The sequence below is a fragment of the Erithacus rubecula genome (genome assembly GCF_903797595.1).
Source record: "Erithacus rubecula genome assembly, chromosome: 2".
NCBI lineage: Eukaryota > Metazoa > Chordata > Aves > Passeriformes > Muscicapidae > Erithacus > Erithacus rubecula.
In genome coordinates, this window is record NC_136685.1 from 53,255,179 (window position 1) to 53,262,749 (window position 7,571).

The window sequence follows — 7,571 nt, forward strand, 5'->3', positions numbered from 1 at the left end:
TTGTTGAATTATTCATCATTCCAGCAGGATTATTCTAAAATTGCTGAACAGAATCAGTTACTACTAAGGTTTCGCCATCATTTCCCATTTGCAGGTCCTATTTTCAGTAGTGTATAATGTTTCTGAATGCTTCATTTGGACAAAAATTTCCATGTCTAGTGTCTGCTTTAGGCTGCTTTGTTTGTGGAAAAATTCAGCCAAAATGATTCATTGGTTTCCAAGTAAGAGGTTAGTTAAAAATACATTGTTTTTCACATGGTAAAAATGTTCTGATCCCTTTTCCCTGAAGGTACTGAAGTATCCCTCTCATTTTAAACCTGAGACTGGGCTTGGCACGAAGGCTTAAAGGAAAGGGGAACTCATAGTACAGGTGGGTCTAGAGCAGACTCTAAATCAGCAAGATCTGTAGTCTCTCCTCACTGTCTCACTGTCTCCTCACTAGTCACTCCTCACCTTCCAGCAGATGTCTGGCAAATCTGTTGTTGGGTCATTCCTGCTTTTCCCCTCTTCCATACCCATCACTCCTCTGTGCTGTGCAGCTGTCTGCAAGAACCAGGGAGTTTTGGACTCTGTGCTTGGAATACCTCCTGGCTGATGAAAAATTGCAGATGCCTCTCTCTCCTTGTCCAGGAGAAACTGAACTGTGGACATTTGGCTGCTGAACTGTCAACACCTGGGAAAAGCAGCTGGCATTCCCATGGGCAGCTTATGTCTGATTTACTTGTCTTGCTATTCTTAAGGATGAAATGGCAGGGAAAAAAAAAAAAAAAAAAAAAAAAAAAAAGAGCATCTTCCAGGTTGCAAAGTCAGGCCTTTTCATCTTTCTTTTGTACAATGTGTATGCCTCATCAGTTGTAGAGAATAAATACAGGGAAATATAAATAATGCTAAGAACTGGCTGACAGGTTTTAAGCAATTCACCAGCTGCTTATTCAGCATAGGAAAAAGTTCATTGTTATGTGTCTCATCTCTTTGCACAGAGAGACTACAGAGGTATGGTGCTGGTGGGGAATCCTAATAATCCATCAAAGAAATGGGCATTTCTGGGAGACTGTTGGTCTGTATTCTTGTATGGCCATGCCCTGCACTGCATCAGCACATACTGTCTTGGCTTCTCACTCAGCTCCATTTTGAATTATTTCCTTCTGTGTGTGTGTAAGTAAAGGGGTACAAGTGTCAGGAGCTGGAGCAGGACCATGGGCCATGTGTCCAGGTACCAGCACCCAGAGTGGGAGAGGGTTTGTGTGTCAGAGTGCCACTACCAGACAGAATCACACTGGTTTAGCTGCTGAGCAGGGTGATGGGACTTGGGGCTTGTCCATCCAGGGGACAGCTATCAGAGGGATTCCCTTTATGTATATGCAAATATTTCCCACTGATGGGTCTTCACCACGGACTGCTGGGAGAGGGAACAGTGTCACTGTTGGTGCTGCTTTTGGGGTGAGTCTGTGTATCTGCATATAATGCAAGCCTAGTGTTGGTGCACATGTGCCTGATGGGGATACACACTTAGCCTTGCCACTGGCTAGACCTGGGGACATGCAGCAGCAGCAGCAGCAGCTTCACCCCTCTCGGGATGCCAGATTCAGCAAACCCAAATAGTTGTGGTATTTCTAAATGCAGGCTAAGCACCCTGTGTGTTAATGGGACAGGGAAATGGGCAAATAAACCAGGCAGATAAAATTGATGAAAGTATTTTAGTAGTTCCCACTAAGTGACAACCGAAATATTACAGTATTTTAACCCCTTCCTCTCCCACAGCCTATCATTTTTTTAAACAGTGATGGGTGTTTGAGCCACTGCTGGCTGCCAGAGAAGTAAGACCAGGACAGCTGCAGAACTCGAGTAATTCTCGTTCGGTACCACAAGATGGCAGGACCTTAGTTTTAAATCTTTTCTATTTCTACCTTATTGATTCTGCTTTTTTTTTTTTTTTTTTTAATTTAATTTTTAAAATTTCCTGTTATTTTTGGGTTGCCTGACACTCTCAGAAACTGATATTGACATTGTTAAACTTAAAAACAATATAAATGATGTGTCTTTAGTAATGAGGTTTTGTCTGCATGGCAGCTTTGCTTTAGCTCAGGAGGGGATTAAAAACTTCAAAAATAATTCTACTTTATAAGTATAAGTTGGTGTAGGTAAGTGTGCCTTTCTGGTTCTATTTTTGTACGAGTTTTTCCCCTTTTGGGAGCAACTGCAAATATCTTTATACTGGTATAAATTATAGATGTAACAATTTATACATAAAATGTCCCAGCTTTTGTTCCAGGAAAACATCTTAGCAAAATTTATTATTTGAAGAAGACAAGGGCTTAGCTGCTGGGGGTTTTCCACTTTTGTAAAGGCATTTTCTGAAGTGCAGTGATAGTGCCTGGTTCCAGCTCTTCTTCTGCACCTGACACTGCATCAGCAGGCAATAACCAGATGGGGGCTGAGGATGGGGTTCTAAGGGCAGAGTGTGCTTTGGGTCTTCCCTCCTTCCTTTCCTTCACTTCCAGTGAGTTCTCTCTCTTGCCTGGGAGGGCAAACATCAGGGTTTAGGGCTGGCACAAAGACTGTTTAACACCAGCTCTTTGTTTCTTCCACCTATGAAGTGTTTGTTTTACTGAAAAGCTTAGAGCTGACACCATGTGCAGATCTCTCAGAGGGCAGCAGAGAGTGCTATTCAATAAGCAGTTATTTTTTCAGTTTGATTCTCTCTTTTTCAGGTTTTGAAGCTAAATGAAAGAGGAAACCAAGGGTGGGGGAGAAGAAATATTTTACTCCTTCTGCTTATAGAAAAGACCACTGTCTTCTCTGCAAATTAATCAGTGTAATAAATCCAAGCTGGATGTGATTTAAAAAAGACATGAAGAGCCTCACAAGTTTGGCAAGTCCATTTCTCCTGCCTGGGTATCTCAGCTGTCCATTGCTTCAAGGCTAGCAGGTGGGAAGGGGGGTAGGTCCATAGCACATTGTGGAAAAAATTGGCAATTACCTGCTACCATTCTAGAAGGCAACACTTCAAAATTCCTCCTCTGCTGTTATCCCACCCTGCAGGCAGGAGCAGCAGAGAATACTTCAAGTATTCATCAGGGCCAAAGAAGCAAAATAACAATTTCTTTGTGCCAGACAGAGAAAAGCATGTGGCTTAAAAAAAAAAACAAAAAAAACCAAAAAAAAACAAAAGACAAAAGAAAAATGAAAACCTTGGTGGTAACACCATCATTAGCTGGGATCTTGTGTTACATGCTTTAAATAGGTAGAACAATAGAAAAATTCTACCTAGGATTAGAATAGGAATAATGGGAGGCAAGCCAGAGAAAGGAAATTATAGTGATAAACCAGCTGGGAATTAAATAAAAATAAATAAATGAAGATAAGTCCTAGTCCAACAACTACTAATGGAAGGAAAACAGCAATATTTGAAAACTGAGAGTTTTCAGTGAAAATTAAGCTTTGAAGAGGATGCTGTATAGAAGAATCTATTTTACTCTGTTGCAGTTGAGGCTGACTAGAGAATATAGTAGTTATATTTTTCTATTATGAAATATTTTCCTCACCTTGTAATTTCCAAATTTATAACCTGTTACAATGTCATACAAACATTTTTTACAGAAAAATAGAGACACATTCTTTAAAAAAACAGTCTGGTTAAAAAAATATTCCTACTGAACAAACAAAAAACCCAGAAAAGGAAAGTTTCTAAAAATCTATTTTAGCAGACAGATATTAGGCCTTTAATACAGTTAGATAGTTACAGAAAAAAAAGAGGTCCCTGGAAAAGGCATGTTTTATCTTTCTATTTACCAGGGAAAGATCTTGTCTGGGTACCAGACTACCTTCTGCTAAGACAGCAATGTCCTGTCCTTCAAAGTGGGGAGTTTTTGCCAAATCTAAGATTACCTGTCCCAGATAAAAAGTTGCTAGGACTTCATATAGGAGATGAACAACAAGATGGACAGATTTCATAATCTGAGACTCTTGGCTACTTGTCTTTTCAAGCCTTCCACAATTTTGGTTTGCTTAACTGTCCTCTCAAAAAAATCTCTTTAAGAATTTCTTCACTTCAGCACCAATACAGTCTCTGTACATTTTTGCAGTCCCCTGTCTCCCTGTGGTATCCATTTTCACAGATTTATCTATCATCACCCTGTCTTGAATGATTTGGAGATATATTTCTGGTGATGGCATGGATTCATTACTTCAGATTCCTAAGCTCAGTTCAATATATTAACTGTGAACTCAGTTGTTCTTTCCATCCATCATGCTTTTCAAAAATACCTACAAATTTCATATTCAGCAGTCATCTATCTCTCTTCTCTCTGTAGCTCAGTTGTTCCACACCCTAATTATAAAGCACTAAACCTTTGGAGGAATGTTCAGCTGGGTACATCTATCTTTAATTTTTTCCCCATGGTCTGGTTCCTGAGACGCCTTTCTCAACTTTCTGACCTGCTTTTCTCTGTCTTGCCAGCCTTAGAACCCTAACTCCTCTACTGCTGAAGGAGGAGGTAGATTCATGGAGTTCTGTAATGGATTTGTGTCATCTCACATCAGCAGCAAATCCAACCTGTCAAGTCTAAAATGTGTCCAGGTTCACTATTTCACTTACAGTCTCCCAGGGAAGCACAATCCCAGAATAGCTTCTCCCAGAATTATTACATGATGCCACAAACAATGACCAACACTCAGACAGCTTCTCTGGTTTGCACAGAATTGTGCAGACTTGTTATATATAAGTTCACTGTATTCCCCAGATATGCTTTGCAAGGTTTTGCACAGGTTAGGAAGAATTTTTCAAACCTTATCCCCTTAAATATCTTAAGACATCTTTTAAAGACAAACTAGTCATGCAATCTGAAAACAACCTGTGAGAAAGACAAATATACTGCACAACATCCTCTTTTAAAGCTGAGGGCATAAACTCTCCATGAACCCAACAGGAGATCCACAAAAACAGGTCTTAACAAAGCAGCCATTTTCAACATCTCTTCTACTGAGAATGTGTGCTTTACAGGCATTTAAGATTGTCACATTATTTTTATTTCTTCATAATTTAAAATGTTTCACAGTATCGTGCCAAGCTGTAAGAACCTTTTCCTCTCTAGTTCACAGGTTAGAGCAGGGGAAGGAGTTAGCAGCTTGGATTTTGCCAAATTTTCTCTCATGAGAATAGAAATTTTTAGTGAAAAAATACTGTTAGCATTTCTTAAAAATCACTGCAAAGGGGGAAGTACAAATCATGATTAAATAATGACAATGTGCTCAGGAAACACTTGGTCAGGCCTCTAAAACTAAAAGACAGAGAGACTGAGTAATTTTTTTATTTTTTTCTTTGCCATTATTTTGTAACAGAGCTGTAAACTACGACTAGTCTGGTCTGGTGTCTGTAGTGAGTGAAGCACATTCAGCTCCCAGCTGGTTTCTCACTTGGTAGGATGCAAGAAGCTTGGAAGCATTTACAAGGTGATGGATATGCAGCCCATGGGAGACATCCATAGGGAATGAGACAGCAGCCTCACAAAAGGCAATTTACTTTGCCAATAACTCTCTGAGTCTCCAGGAGTATTTACACAATCTGTTAGTGCTTCACAAGAGGAGCTTTGTGTCTCAGAGCTCACCTTCACACCACAGTGCTAGTTGCCATTGGTGGTAGTGAAATTGCAATATGTTGTCCTAGAGCAGATGTGAAGCCCCAGATTTCCTGTCACACGAGTCTGTTGCATGCAGAGCAAAAAGACATTTACTTAAAGTAAATATTTTGTTGTATTCCCAGAAGCAGACTGTAAGTCACATTTTTAGTCATATTAAATTTTCTAAGGTTTGCCTGGTTCCTTGCTGTTTTCCTGTAAACTAGAGGCACCACAAAATGAAAAATTCAGTCTAGGTAAACAGTCTACTTTGCTTGATTTGATGTGCAAACATAAATTGTGTTCATACCTTTTTTCCTAGGTGAGTACCCTCAGCACCAGGCCTTAGGTTTTGGTAGATGGGACAATGCACCTGCACCATCAGCACTTTGCAGGAGCTGAAATAGGAAAACTTCATGGCTGTACCCACCCCCTTTAGCACCCTGTGCCTGCCTCAGTGCAGGACAGTGTTGTGGGGATGGCAAATGGTCATGAGGGCACCTATGACCTGGGGAGACCTCTTTGGGGGTGGAAGAAATGAGCCAGAGGAGCTCTCTGTCTCACAGCTGTCATTTTCTTCTCCCAGGTTTACCCTCTGCTAAAAGGTTGAGGATAAGTTTGCTCTCTCTCTCTTTCTCATCCTTATGGAAGACACAGATGTACCAAAAATCAGAAATAAGAAGCAAAGAGCAGAAGGAATGAAAATTCTTAAACATTCCAGTAGTAATAATTGGTCTAAAAATAGTCACTTTCTGCTTGATGGGGGGAAAGAGGAGAATGAGGCCAGTGTTTCTGCTGGATTTTGTTTATTAAATTTGTGCCCCTATGGCATCTGGGATAATATGGCCAAACAGGCCTCTTTTAAACGAGCCAGCCCTCCCCAGTGAAAGGAATTAAACCAAATACAGTTGCACTCCCACCAGCTGGGGCTCTGCCTCTCACCCTTGCACTGGTCCACACTTGCACCCAGCCTAGATGTCACTCTGTGCAGCCAGGGATGGACTGACAGGGGGCTGTAGGATGGGCCTCCAGGATGGGGTATGAAATCACACAATTACTTTCTCCTCTACACCAACAAATGCTAGAGCTACGAAAACTCCAATGTTCCTGTCTCAGACATCCTGCATCTGTTTTTACCACACATAGGAAAAACCCCCAATGGTTGTCAATTCAGGTAAGAGGAATATTTGAAGAGAGCCACATGTTTAAATGGAAGCTCTGTAATGGATTAAATACTATAAATAGTGCATCTACAGATAGTCTGCAGGTGACATGTGACTGGACCATTTTGTGGGGAAAATGATTAAAGCAGAATGGGATTTTCAGCACCTGTTGGAGAATACAACCCACTAAATATTTAATCCCACCAAAATATTTGTGTGTGGCAGTATAAATTGCAGCTCTTCTAGGGGTTGCAATTTACACTGCCACATTTATATATTTAGCTTCTCACTAGAAAATTTAACTCATTTAACTCACAAAGAAAAGCGTGACATAATTGTTAAAATAACCTATTATGTATAGTCATTTTTGGGCTCATCATCTGCAAGTCATAGATTTTCCAGTGTACACACTTCTTCTTCTCCACCATGGTTTGCTTGATAATAGTATTTACTATATATAATTTTAACTATAACTATTATGAGAGCTTTGGGTAGAAACAGAGAACATATGCTTTATTAGAGCTCAATAATGAGAGAAAACCACAGAGGTCTGTGTCTGAGAGCTTTTTCATGTGCAGTGTGACTAGGTGTGTGCTTGTTACATGTTTTTTCTTCAGTGACATAGAGTTAGCTCATGTCATTTCTCACTTTTATCCTTGTTTGAATTTTCAACAATTTCAGGCTGTTCTTTTTACTTGTTTTCTGGTTTTAAATTTCTTTAATAATGTGCTCACATCTGTCTTGGATTCTTTTATTTGGACATATCCCAGAAGTCTATCACAGGTTTCTCTTT